The sequence below is a fragment of the Rhipicephalus microplus genome, chromosome X (genome assembly GCF_043290135.1).
Source record: "Rhipicephalus microplus isolate Deutch F79 chromosome X, USDA_Rmic, whole genome shotgun sequence".
Taxonomy (NCBI): Eukaryota; Metazoa; Arthropoda; class Arachnida; order Ixodida; family Ixodidae; genus Rhipicephalus; species Rhipicephalus microplus.
In genome coordinates this window covers 319884201-319898769 of record NC_134710.1, presented here as the reverse complement: position 1 = coordinate 319898769, position 14569 = coordinate 319884201, and the positions used below count along the sequence as shown (strand labels likewise).

Sequence of the window (14569 nt, the reverse complement as noted above, 5' to 3'; positions counted from 1 at the left end):
TTGCGGGGAATATTTCGGCTCGGGGCCGAAACACCAGTTTAATGAAGCATCAGTTCAACGAGAGGGCACGTATGCGTTTTCATCGTTTACGCACTGATTTATTGTACGAGCAGAGTATAGCAGATGAAAGGAATGTTTGGAAGAACCAACATTTGCCAGACTTCCGGAGTGCTCGGAGCTGCGTTGCGGACTCGTCCGAAGATTGGGAAAAGTTGGCTGGTTTCCCGGAGTCGGAAGAAGCTCTGGATGCTGCGGGCGCAACTTCGGTTCCTAACTCAGCGTGAGAACTGTCCCGGGAACCTTGACTGCGGCGTTGCGCTTAAATGCATATGCAGCTGCTTTTGGTGGAAACGCACACAGGGATCGCTGTGTTCGAGCAGGCATTTGAGCTGGCAGAGCAGGACTGGTTCGCCCAGCTCGATAAGCTTCTTGGCGAGAAAGCGACTTGAAGTTGTCCTGCGGCGCCTATCCTGTCGGCGAGGTGTGCCCTTTTGATGTGTATGTGAACATCGTCCCCCTACTTAGAATTTAGAGCGCTATAAATGCCCGTTGTTTAATTATTAAAAAGAAAGCGAATGGCAGCCTGGTAGTGTTTGTGTGCAATCATTTGGTCACCCCAGTGGCAGTCGTCATAGTTCACGCTTCCGCGGTATTGTGTAAAATTTTTTCCAGACTTTTCAGTACTAAATATACTTATCCTTCACATGTGATAGTTGGGACAGCGGGGGTAAAATGATGTTGTGCAGGTCTATTTGAATATTTTTGAAAGCCGTGGCATAGCAAGACAGAATGCGATGACACATATATACAGGATCCGTCAAATGTTCCCAGGCTATATGCTATCCCGTTATGGCGCCTTGGCCTGGAAAGGCTTTACGCCTCCCATGAGACTCCCATGAGGGGACGTCAAGGGCTTGCCTCGACGCCGCCTCACGGGCGTTCTGGGTCGTCAAGGTTTGGTCGTAAATAGCTGAGCTCCGCAGAGCCTCATGGAGCTTCGACCCTTCATAGCTCACGTTTTTTTTTTTTTGAAAGACCTTTTTCCGAAATGCAACAGTTATGTGGGCTTCATTGAATCAGCTGGAGACGTAACGGACATGTTAAAAAAAGCACAACCTGCCGTGTACAACGACCCAAAATTTACCAGGCAGACGTAAATTAAGGCGTACATGACTTCCATGTCAAGAATATTATGTTTGGACGTGCCATTTACCTTTGTCGTCTATACACGGCAAGTGATAATAAATTAGTATTTGTGGAGCAAGCGAAAAGGCCGCGAGCAATCTACGAGCTTGGCATGTAGTCATGCTTTACTTGACACGCATGTCATCATTATCATGTTTCGTTGTGTTATTTACATTTGGCATATATTACGTCTCGTAATATTAAATTTGCTATCTGTGAAGCTAGCGAAATGACTGCGAGTGCACTATCAGCGTTGCGTGTAGTCATGACTTATATGAAATCAATGTCATCATTTCAACGTTATGCTCCGTCACTTATGTTCGCCATGCTGTCATGCTATGCGATACCTGTTTTGCAATATGTGATGAGAACGAAACCACCACAAGAGCAGCAAGACTATGAAACGTAGATCATTACATTCATATAATACATGTCGAAATTTTCATGTTATGTCTAGTCACCTACGCTCGCCGTACAATCATATTAGGCCATACCGATTTCGATAATGATACCATTATCCGAATGGCCAGGGGAGCTCAAAGACGTATGCTGCTAGCTAGCTAGCTAGCTAGCTATCTAGCATCTATCTAGAAAGACAGACAGACAGATAGATAGACGGACAGACAGACAGATAGATGGACGGACGGACGGACGGACGGACGTATGGACGGACAGACAGATAGATAGACAGACAGACAGATAGATAGATAGACGGACGGAAAGATAGATAGATAGACGGACGGACGGACGGACAGATGGATAGATGGACGGACGGATGGATAGATGGATAGATGGACAGACAGATGGACAGATGGATAGATCGACAGACAGATGGACAGATGGATAGATGGACAGACAGATGGATAGATGGATAGATGGACAGACAGATGGATAGATGGATAGATAGATAGATAGATAGATAGATAGATAGATAGATAGATAGATAGATAGATAGATAGATAGATAGATAGATAGATAGATAGATAGATAGATAGATAGATAGATAGATAGATAGATAGATAGATAGATAGATAGATAGATAGATAGATAGATAGATAGATAGATAGATAGATAGATAGATAGATAGATAGATACGGTCAAAGTCGGCGAAGTTCACTAAGAAATCCTTCTCTTCTAAAAGAAATATGTACTACTCTAGAATTGAATGACGTCTATAAGGGAGAAGTTGAGGCCGAAAATTTCAGTGCCCTTTCTTCGTACTGTGATGGTCGAAGCCAGCGGCTTAGGCAAACCATGCACCGACTGCGACTTCACGTCGTTTCCACACTGTTTCACGCTTCTGTGTACACTGGCGCTCCTTTGAGCGAACGACACGAGTTCCTTAGCGAGTTCAAAAGAAAACTTCTGATAACGACGTTAGCGTTGTCTCTACGTCACGACACAAAGGGACCCAACTATTGGGATGTATTGCCGCCGCCGAGTATGGCGACCATTGGCGTTAGCAGGGGGTGCCACATCTGACACGTGACCCCCCTTAAGTTAAGCGAAGTTAAAATTAATGGAGTGGGGCAGTTTGGTCAAATGCAAGAATTTAATTCCTTCGTGCGAAAAACCAATTGACGCTTTGAGATTTCTGTAAAGCGGCCTCTAATATTCATCGCGAAATAATTGAATTCTCCCCAAGTCTGCGGCAAAACTGAAACCGAAACGCCAAAGAGCGCAAATGAAAAGAGGGAGCGTCACAATTTAAATTGTGTTAGAAGTTGGTCATTGAATTGTCCAAATCATTACGAAAGCTTCAGGCATTATTCTTCATCGTCAAGAACCACACCATAAAAAAAGCAGAACATTCCTTGCAAACGTGGAGCGGGTATCGCCTATCTCCGACGACTACAAGGGATAGCATAGTGACCGCATCGCTATAACATAAAAAAATTCCGCCATATCCACGAAGTGAATGATGATGAGTGGGCGAAGCTCCGGAGGTAAACCTGGTAAACCATGAATCCTCTGTACATTTTGCCCACTCGATTTTATTACATCGCTCCCCCTAGCGTACGTCGCCGCACTAAATCGAACGATTGCCTTCAACCAATGACACGCGCCATATGTGACATCATTCCTATTTTATAAGATCTCGCGTCTTTCATCAACTACAAGAACCGCTTTCTAGTTTATAATATCTTGCATCTTTTCATCATCAGCTACAAGTACCACCATCTAGTAAACACTACAAGAACTAAACGAAAGGTGGCTACATACAGGAGACGGTACCGCCATCTAGTGAACACTGCAAGAACTAAACTAGAGGTGGCTACATACAGTGGACGGTACCGCCATCTAGTGAACACTGCAAGAACTAAAGTAGAGGTGGCTACATACAGGCTACAGGGGACGCACAGCCCACGCCCTAAGGAGCTTCGCCCCTAAAAATAATGATGATGTATGCGGTAGCAGGTACCTTGAAAGTGTGCTTGTGACATTTACCCAGAAAATGTTTAAAAATGGCTCTGAAAGGCTGCTCTTCCAGCTTTGGTTGTGACTGTGCTGTGCGTTCCGTGCAGGCTTGGCTGTTTCTTTACATCAGAAATGTCAAAGATCAAAGGCAGGTCATTATTCGAAGCACTCCGTCCCTTTCCTTACTTTTTTTTTTACTGCGAAGCGTTCAACGATGTAATCAATTCAGCTGTTCCACTTTAAAAACATCGCCTCGCCGTTGCTTAACCACCACCTGGCTTCGTCTCGGCACCATGCCAGCTGTTATGACATCACTGCCAAGCTACGCATGCGTTGAATCAGTAGCAACAGAGAAGCCACCTCTGAGACGCGTTTGGAAACGGGACCCGCCGCTAAGTTACAGACAGCTTATTTTATTTGATGCCAAGCGGGGCACGTGCCATTGCAACAGCTGCAAAACAGCCGAGCAAAGCTACAGTTACTGATAAGTTCACAGCACAAAGTTCAAATTAAAAGCATCCTAGCAACATTTAAACCCTGAAATGTGCCATAAATAGACGTACTGCGCATGCGCCGTTCTTCAAGATTGTTATAAAATAGCCTCATCTGGCCGTGATGAAAATGTTTGTAGCCATGTGTGATCCTAGACAGATCCGTATACCTGAACCATACACCTTGATGCTGTAATAGAATTAAAAAAGGTGGCCCCGTATCCGCATGTTTCGCTGTTAATGTCGTTGAAAGATGTTAGTGTTGCAACTGGAGAGACTGAAAGTAACGCTAATTTGATTTTCTGCGTGAGAAAATTGCTGAATTGTATTCTGGAGGCACTGCGTTAGAGTGCCTCGATCCATGAAGCGGAGGCAAACGAGTGCATTGAGGCACGTGAGACACGAGCGCTATCTGGCAGTCATTTTCGAAAACGAAGGATAGCATGTGCGCCTGTCTTGGAGGCGATAAGCTGTAGAACGCAAAGTGACGGGCTCGTGCCACCACCGTGTCGTCTTAGCAAAGCTTTGGAAACACTTGCCTTTTTGTACATAGCGTTGCATTGTCAGCGCAGCATGATAGACGCTACTGTCCTTTATATTATCTACGTATGCCTCTCTTGTATAAAGAGACACATACAGAATATTGAAGTGTTGTTAATTTTCCTCACATAGGCGAAATAATTGCTTTTTACTGACATTCACACAAGTAAGAATGCTGAAACTTGAGTAATATTTGTGGGTGCTGCGGCAGGGTTTAATTTTGACCGTTTCTCGTTTCGTTGCGGAGGACAAACGAATAGACAGACAGACAGAGAGCCAGAAAGACCAAAATTTTGCGTTGAAGTACCCCAAGAAAGACAGTCATTTTTCTAAATAAACTTCAGGAAATTGCTGCCTATAGTAAGACGCTACACAAGCCTATGTGGAATCAGCGCTGCAGTTTCTGCGGACATAGAGCGCCGCCCTGTCGAGCGCGGCCGGGAAAATTCACACGTACAAATAATTCCTAACGTGAACCACGCCGGCTTGTGCGATGATCGGACGAAAAGAAAGAATCTTCGAGACAAACACCATCGTTGTATTCACAAATTCACAATCACAAAATGTTTTAATAACAGGAAAAATAATCCGTACCATGCCTAGTTGTCTCGTAGACGCTTAACGGCGTCGATTTCCATCAGAGCACAGGGGTTGGTGTTCTGAAAAATATCACAATCGTTTAAAGCAATTTGTTGCAAACTTTCAAGAAAGCACATGAAAACTTACGTTGCGCAAGCATCATACCGTATATTACAGGCAACATACATATTCTATTGTAACACGACCGCGATTGTAACGCGCAGGGTGTCTTTTTTTTTTTCAAGGGCGAAGCTCCTTAACGCGGCACCCGTTCGTCCCTCGTAGTACGTAACATGTCTTAGGCTTTGACCTTCAAAGGGGTGCCGGTGGGAGATTTCTCCGGTGCATTGTTGAACAATAAAGAAATCGCAGCGTTTGCGTTAACTAAAAGCCAAATTCTTCTGTTTCTCATTCCCCATTAGCAGCCATTGGCATGTACATTAAGCAGTATCTCACAAGAAAAGGTTGCTACGTTATACTTGCTGAACGTCACCTCCTTTGTTTGAGAAAGGTTTAGTCAGCGTTGGGCCGCAGTGCCATGAATACAGTGAACTAGTATATACCATGAACTCGAGATGGTTAAAGGTGGGAAGTAGACACGAAGCGCCAGCCGTAAGAAAGTGTGCGTGTGCCACCTCTCGTTTAGTCCTTGGAATGTCTGCTGGATGGCGGTGCTTCTATATGCGGAAGATATAATGAAAAGATGCGAGATTGTAATACTTGGAGTGTTGACTAGATGGACGAATGGACACACAGACAGATGCATGGACGGACGCACGGATGGCTGCACGAACGGATGGACGCATGGGCGGACGTAGGGTGATACATGGACGAGCGCATGGACGTGCGGACGCACGTACAGACGCAAGCACGGACGGGTGGATGGATGCATGGATGGACGCATGGATGGACGCACGGACGGACGAAAGCAAGAACGAATACACGGACGGATGTTTCGCCCCACTCTCCATCATCTACCCCGTGGATATGCTGCCATTTTTTTACGTTCAGGGAAACAAAATCAAAATTTATTACTCGGTATGCGAGGGTAAACACATGAAAAATAAACCTTGCATCAAACTCTAGTCAATACGGTATTATATCTGTCACATTCACAGCTCCACACCGGTTAAAAACTGTGATAAATTACGCATGTTGCATTACTGACCACACACTGCATGTCAACCACGGAAACACTACAAATTCAATTACAACCAAGTTGTTCAAAGTAGTCCTTTTTTTAAGGGCTAAGCTCTTTACGACGTGGGTGATACGTCCCGTGTTTGTAGTTGTAGCCACCTGTAGCTTAGTCCTTGTATTGTCCACTGGATGGCAGTACTTGTATATGATGAATATATGATGAAAATATGCGAGATGGTGTACTTGAAGTGTTCAGTAGATTGACGGAAGGACGGACAGACAGACGGACGGATGAATGAACAGACAGACAGACAGACAGACGAGCGTACGGATAGACAGGCGTACAGACGGTCGCCCAGATGGTCGCGCGGACGGTCGCCCGCATGAATTATCACGTGGATGGATGGAAGCAAAAACGAATAGACGAACGGAAGCACGCACGGACTGATGGACGTTTCACCACACTTGTCATCACTCACTCCGTAGATATGCTGTTATCTTTTTTTTTGAGTATCAGGCTTAGTCGATGGTCAACCGGAAGTTTGCGAATGGTGTGCACACGACTGTGAGTCGACTTTGTTAAAGCATGACCGCTGCGACATGTTTGCATTTCCGCTAACATCAATGTTCTACACTTTACACTGGCCATTATTATGAAGGTTGTCTTAGACATTCAGGTTGCCAGACATCAGCGTACAAATCGCGCATATGCTTTAAGGAATAAAAAGCCAAACACCATAGAGACAAATGACCCGGTCAAACTAGTGGGCTACAAAGCCATAGATGCGGCCGCGTCTAACGAAGACCACAGGAAACGAAGACGCCGAGTTGCGTCGACTGGTGTTGGGGTGACGCCGCCGGCCGCTGCGGTGCTCGTTCGTCGCACCCTCACAGTGGTGGAGCTTCAAGTGGAAGATACCGCACCTGTTCGTAGAGATAATTATGAGTATGGGTTAAGAACTATTAGTATTGAACGTATACAGCAAGCCCTCACTGCAGCACAGATTTGGGGGAGCTGCTCCGTAAAGTACGGGCAGTCGCTGGTAATAGGCCGCTACTCGTTGCGGGAGACTTCGACACACCTCTAGTGGCCTGGGCATATCCACGAGAAACACCCAAGGGCAGGCTCCTGTTGGAGGACTCGGCAGACCAGCGACTAGAGCTCATCGCGAACCCTGCCAATCCCACGCGCAGGAGCAACAGCGCCTGCGGAGACACGCTACCGGTCCTTGCGTTCCTGGCAAACATAACCAACGCGCAGTGCATGGTGCAACATGCAGGAGGATCTCGGAAGTGATAACTGCTTGATATAGATTAAAATAGACAAGGAATTGCGTGCTAGCGGGTGTCACTTTAGGAGTGAAGGGAAGGCCAGAAGACGCAGGCTCCGTCTTGCGGAATGGGATGCATTCTGTAAGACACGCAAAGAACCTGAGCGAGGCGACCAACCAATAGCGAAAATTGAAGAACGGACTGAGACGCTCAGGGCAGACGTGGAGGCAGCAACGCACGAGATCCTTTCAGAGGCAAAGCTTCACGCGATAGATAGCCGGCTCCTGCACATGTGGGAGGCAAAGCAGGGTTTCCTAAAGAGATGGAAACGTCAAAGACATAATAGGACGTTACGTAGCCGCATCGCCAAACTGAACAGAGAGACAGAGAACATGCTTTTTGGGTATGCCCCACACAATGGGAAAAGACATGCAATGGCCTCGAGAGACACATGCGTGGTGTGAACGCTTGGCGCCTCTTCCGGCACCTTCTGGATCCGGAGGAGACCAAAAGTGCTCAGGGGCGCAAGATTAAAAGGCTCGTACGTGAGTTTTGGTGCACGCCAAAGGAACTTCTTCAGGCTGTTCGCGAGCGCTATTTTAAAGCAGGAGAAACAACACAGCACGAAATGTATGAGGTAGACAACAGTGGGAAGCTAGACGCGGAGTTTAATAAAGCTGAAATTATTGCAGTCTTAAGCAACCTCAACACCAGCTCTGCTCTGGGCCCGGATCGAGTAACCAACAAGACTCTACGCAACCTAGACGATGAGACAATTACGCGACTGCTGGCGCGAAGGCTCCCTCCCCGATGCGTAGAAAAGGGCCCGCGTGGTCATTATTCCCAAACAAGGCAAGCAGGTGACAATCAATCACCTAAGGCCAATCTCGCTCACGTCCTGCGTGGGTAAAGTCTTCGAACACGCCGTCCTGACTCGTGTATCTGATTATCTCGAAGACGCTGACGTCTCCCCCCCCCCCACCACAATGATCGGATTTCGATTTCGTTGCAACCTCTCCGCACATGACGTGATGCTGCAGCTGAAACAACAGATTGTATACAGCACTTCTAGTTTCGCCAAGACAATCCTCAGCCTTGATCTGAAAAAAGCCTTTGACAGCGCCGAGCATGCGGCGATTCTCGACCGTGTCCCATCGCTGAGATTAGGCGAAAGTTTTATAACTACATACGCAACTTCCTCGCCGGCAGGCGTGCGAGAGTCGTTGTCGGCTACGCGGAATCACCATGATTCGAAACGAGTCCAGCGGGTACGCCACAGGGCTCCGTCGTGTCGCCCATGTTGTTTAACCTTGTCCTCCTTGGCCTACCCGAGAAACTAGTGACGATAGAGGGTATGCATCACATCCTTTACGCGGAAGACATCACCCTCTGTGTTCCCGGAGGAGGATGTGATGGGGAGCGAACGCTGCAGATGGGCGTGAACTCGGTGCAGGAAATCTTTAGAGGTATGGGCTCGAATGTTCTGCGGCTAAGTCCGAGCTATTGATATACAGACCCACGAGAAGGGACTGCAAAACCGTCCTTCCCAGTGGAAGGACATCAGAAATCAAAGTAATAACGGCGGACGGCGTTCCATACCGAGCGTAGAGAACACAAGAATATTGGGACTACATCTACAGGCCAATGGTCACAACGGTGAGACAGTTCGAAGACTTAAACTTTTGGTAGACACAATTCGACTTTTACGCTGCATAACAAACAGACGCAGTGGTATGCGGGCAAGCTGTGCGTTCAGCCTTGTACAGGCGTACGCGATCAGTCGCATAACCTTCGTCATCCCTTATCTGAAATGGCTGGCATCCGAACGGAACAAGGTCAACTGCAAGATTCGCAGGGCGTTCAAGAGTGCGGTTGACATACTTTTCAACACGAGCACCGACATGTTCTTTTAACTGAGCCAGCACAACACCCTGGACGAACTGATCGAGGCGCTGAACATTGCGCGACCGTCTCATCGTGACCGTCTCATCGTCTCACCGCTCCCCAGGAATATGCACCCGACACACCACGTCGGACGTCGCAACAAAAGAGAGGGTGAGCTCCAAAGAATGTATGGCAAGAGTGACGAAGCGGTGTACGTGGACGCCGTGCGATACCTAGAGGGAACGCGTGCTCACATTATCACCGTTGTGAATCGCACAGCCAAAAATGCCTCGCGAGCGCCACGGTGCGTACGGAACATACAGAGGCGGCTGAAGAGGCGGCGATTGCTCTTGCACTGGTCGCAGCACCGGCGGCTGCGGTCGGATCAGCGACTCGCAAGCTGCCGTCCATGACTTTCCACGTGGTTGCATCTCGTGTCTGGTGGCCCGGACACTACAATCAAGTGATGGCAACAAGAACAGCGGCGAGCTTCGAGGACCAATGCCTCGGCGTCGACGTCCTCGTCTCTGAAAACTGAAAATGCGAAAGTCTTCCTTATGTGGACCCCGGCTCACACCAGCATTCCCGCTCGCAGGTAACCAGGCAGCACACACAGCGGCTCGAGATCTAACTCACCGAGCCGCGGCCGATTCAGTGGCCGCCTTCACCTCCGAGAGCGGGGTGATGACGCTATCCACACAACAACAACTGGAATGGTCGTGGGGTGATCACCTGAACTCATTCAACCACATTACACAACATTACAGACTAAACAGACGCAAATACCCACCACACCCAACAAACTGGACAAAGAACAGGCCGTAAATCTCAGGTTCTCAAAAACAAATACGTCCCCAGTCAGGTGGTCCTGCGCCTGTGTTATCCTCACCTATACCCGACGGACGCGTGTAAATCATGCGGGGAAAGGGCCACACTGCAGCACATGCTTCGGGAGTGTGCTGGAAAAGTTAACGTCAGTGCCGCTGATCCCTTCGCGATGCATGTTAGGCAGAGATGAAATCCGAGGCCAATTGCTGTTGCCACCACCGCGCTAGGGCAGAGCCGGCCTCAGCTGCAGCTGCGGTCACTGTTGCCGATCGGCGGCGACAGCTGCGTTGCCGCTGGGAGGCGGCGCTCACAAGCGACGAGTGGCCGACCAGACATGCCGCCCGGGTGCAAGGACTTCGAGCGGTCACCTGACGCACCGCCATCATAATCAACGGAGAGTGGGAAGGGACAGGGGTTCATCCCCTCTTGCCCCACCTCGCACGGCAAAACTGCCGGACTATTATTAAGTTTATTCAGTCATTCATTGAACATTATAGAAACACCGACTTTAACCGCCTGTCAATGAAAACATACGACGGATAAAAAAGGAACCTATTACAAAATATCAGGTTACAACAGCATGAACGCCGCAAAGCTGCAATGCCAACGACATGTAAACAACAAAACAGTTACCAAAAGACTGTTTGCAAGAAAAAATAAAATAAAAGGCTTTAGCGCGGCAATAACATCAACAGATATTCGCCCACAAATTAAACCATATAACTCAACAAAAAGAGAACAAGCACAAAAGAAAAGGGAGTTAACTCGAACAAATCAGATGGCCACAATTCATCATCCAACGAACGCTTCATCATCCCACGAGCAGCATTTTTTATCCGTTTTCAATGTTGCGGAACTGAGCCTCGTGAACTGAGGCCTACGGGACGGCTTTAAGCTCTCCCATAGTAGAGTACCCTGTGCTCTAGATCGTTACCCCCTTTGTCTTACCCCCCTCCCCCCCCCACACACACAAACACACACGGCCTCGTGAAGTGTGAGGCCTACGGGACGGCTTTAAGCTCTCCCATAGTAGAGTACGTGGTACTCTAAACAAAATCGTTACCCTCTTTTGCGAACACGAGTTTTTATGATATCATATTGTGAGCTGCTTTCGGCTTCCGTAGCCGCTACCCGCCTCGTGCGCTGCTGCTTCGAAATAGAAAGGTGGCGCCATCTTCAGCAAAACTGGCTAAACACGGAGAGTCCTTTGCGCGGCACACCGCTGCGAACGAGGTTCTATTTTGAAATTAGCGACACTTTCCGCCGCGCTTGGGCGCTTCCTCCTCTTTAAATTTTTACCTTACGCCGGCCGGTGCGCCGCTCAAGACTCCCCCTGATCGCTGTAGCTGCTTTAGAATCAATGCGCGCGCTGGTTATTCGGCTTCTTCACGCTTTACACGAGGCTCTATCACTTCAAAAAACACCTGGAGAAAAGTACGATTCAGATGGAACACAGTGGCTGATATAGTTTTTACTGCGCTACTATAGATACAAGCTGAAGCACTCGTAAAATAAATTATCACCAATTAGCAGCTCCGTAATTAGGCGTCTACGCTTCGGCTTGCCGTAACTTGGAGGCGTGTTAAGCGCTATAATGTAAGCGCCTAAGGCTTGCACTCAATTCGTTTTTCATTTATTCTGGACTTCACAAGCTCAAAGAAGGTACCTAGAAAGAATGTGGTGGTTTATATAATGAATTCTCGGAAATAAGTAGACCTGACGACCTTTTCTACCAACGCCGGAAATTCATGTGCTACCAAAAAGGAAGAGTTGAATTCCTGCGCGGTCATGTATTCCGTGCCAATGGAATGACGAGATATTGCATTTTATTACTTCTGCGAACACCTGTCTCCTACAAAATAAATAAAAAAGCTGACTACTCATACGCAAGCTTCTAATTTACTATGGTGCCTCATATTTACAGTTTAGACTCGCACAAACGCACGCACCTGCTGGCGTATACGCCGAAAAACACACGCACGCACACTCACGTGCAAGCTGGCGCACGAATACATACACAAGCGCACGCAGGCACTCAAGCACATGCCCACGCACGAATAAAGACATACACAAATGAACTCACACGCAGGCACACACATACGCAGACTTACGCACAGTCACTCTCAGAATAATTCGGAACGGCGCACACGCACTCACTCACCTGCGGAGCGAGCCCGAAAAAAGTAATATACGATGGTCTGCGTGTTGCCGTCTCCCTAGAAAGCGAGCGTTGCTGCATAGTGTACGCCACAGAACGATAGCGCTAGGTGCCCCTTATCACTTCGATAAGGCGGCTGGTTGGTCCGTCACTGGGACAAGCCGTGTGTGCGCATGCGTCTTCGAGTGCGTCGCTTTTTTTTCATAATTTTGCCATAATATTTCTTGATCGTGACTGTGACTAGCACTGGCAAAGAGCGGCGTTTTCATCTGATGTAACCATGGGTGGGCATATAGAGCAAACACAGTTAAATTTCAGTTTCATGTTTTGTATAGAACAATAAACCACGTTGTTGTTTTGTAAAAAATAAACCACTCACTTCCTGTTCCAAGTATATCTCGCCTATGATGCTTTTTATTTATGTGAGACATACTATCCGAAATAAGCCTTGTATATGAACTCAGCGGAAATTAATATAAATGTGTGAGGCAACAAGCTATAACATGCGATCTAAATGTAAAAATACACGTTACAAAGCGCCCAGATCCTGGAATAGATCAGAACGCGAAGACATAGAGACTGCGATATGCGGTGGACGAATAAAAAACTCCGGAGTAGCGTGGGGCCTAATTAGGTACGCATACAATCAGTCCTCTTGAAAGTTTCGTTCACAAACATGACTTTATTACCTTTTTTAAAATGTTTCATTGCCAATATCACAAACCTCTGTAAGAAAAATTGGGTGGTAAAAATCATATTCGTGTAACATGGTAGAGACAAGCATCGCGAGATAATTAAAGGGAGAATCAAAACTTTGCAGACAAACGTTGTTTAAAGAAGGCAGCAATGCCGTCGTAGCAATGCCAACTTACTCGCACGTACACTCTTTCAAAATAAATGCTGATAATGGAAAGTGCATGCCGCGAGGTATCGACTCGTTTCCACATCTATGAATCACAGAGCGCTGCATGCTAAATCCCCCTCTCCGTTATCCCTTGTTGACGTTAACAGCGCCTAGAGCATGCTGTTTCGGAGTGAGACAACGCCAATCTAGATGCACTAGGGCCACTAGGGCCATAAACTTGCTCGCTAGGTAGACTGCGCATGCGCACACCTTGCCTGTATTCATACTTGGGTGTGCTTCGCCAGCGAGTGTCTGTGTGTTCGGTGCTCCGAATTGTTCTGAGAGCGCCTGTACGTGCGCGCACACGCACACGGGCTTGAAGACCAACATACCAAACGCACGTGCTCCCATGAACATACACATAAGCTCGCACACGCGCACACACCGATACAAATAACCCGCACGTCGCGGGTTCAAATCCCGGCTGCGGCGGCTGCATTTCCGATGGAGGCGGAAATGTTGTAGACCCGTGTACTCAGATTTGGGTGCACGTTAAAGAACCCCAGGTGGTCGAAATTTCCGGAGCCCTCCACTACGGCGTCTCTCATAATCATATGGTGGTTTTGGGACGTTAAACCCCACATATCAATCAATCACCAATACAAATAATGACATACATAATCGCAAACAAACGCAGGTGCTCACGTACGCGCACATAAACGAGTATGCGCACACCCGCACATGTACGCATGCGCTCACAACATCAAGCTATAAATTACGCACGTTAGCTTACAAAGTGAATATCTCGAAAATAACGCATGCGGGAAAAGCCAACAAAGCTTTGTCAGGGCACAGAGAAAACAGCATGAGATAAGCAGCATAAGAAACACCACAACCATTTACGGCAGGTGAGATTATCAAACGAAAACAAATGCGTGAAAAAAAAGGAGAGAATGAATAAAAGCGTTAGAAAGAAAGAAAAAGAAACAAACAGTGAGAAATATAGGAAATAAAGTCAAAAGAGAGTAAAATGCTGCAGAACATAGACACAGAGAGAAGAAAATGTAGAAAAAAAAGAAAAGGATTGAAAGAAATCGGAAGACAGAAATAGATAGAAAGGAAAAGAATAAAGACATAAAAAAAGAAATAGAGACAAAAAAACAGAGATAGAAAAAGAGAGAAAAATAAAGACACAAACAAGAGTTAGAAAAACACATAGGAACACAGAAA

General features: G+C 47.1%; 1 long non-coding RNA gene across 1 annotated transcript in view; it reads right to left on the bottom strand.

The window, feature by feature from the left end:
• Positions 1 to 12590, bottom strand: part of LOC142776256 (uncharacterized) — a 98735-nt gene extending 86145 nt beyond the window's left edge. Inside the window, exons 1-2 of the long non-coding RNA XR_012887399.1 lie at positions 12499 to 12590; positions 5229 to 5293 (exon numbers count right to left, since the gene is read on the bottom strand). This is a non-coding gene — a long non-coding RNA (uncharacterized LOC142776256). The remainder of the gene's footprint in view (positions 1 to 5228; positions 5294 to 12498) is intronic.
• Between the last annotated feature and the right edge of the window lie 1979 nt (positions 12591 to 14569).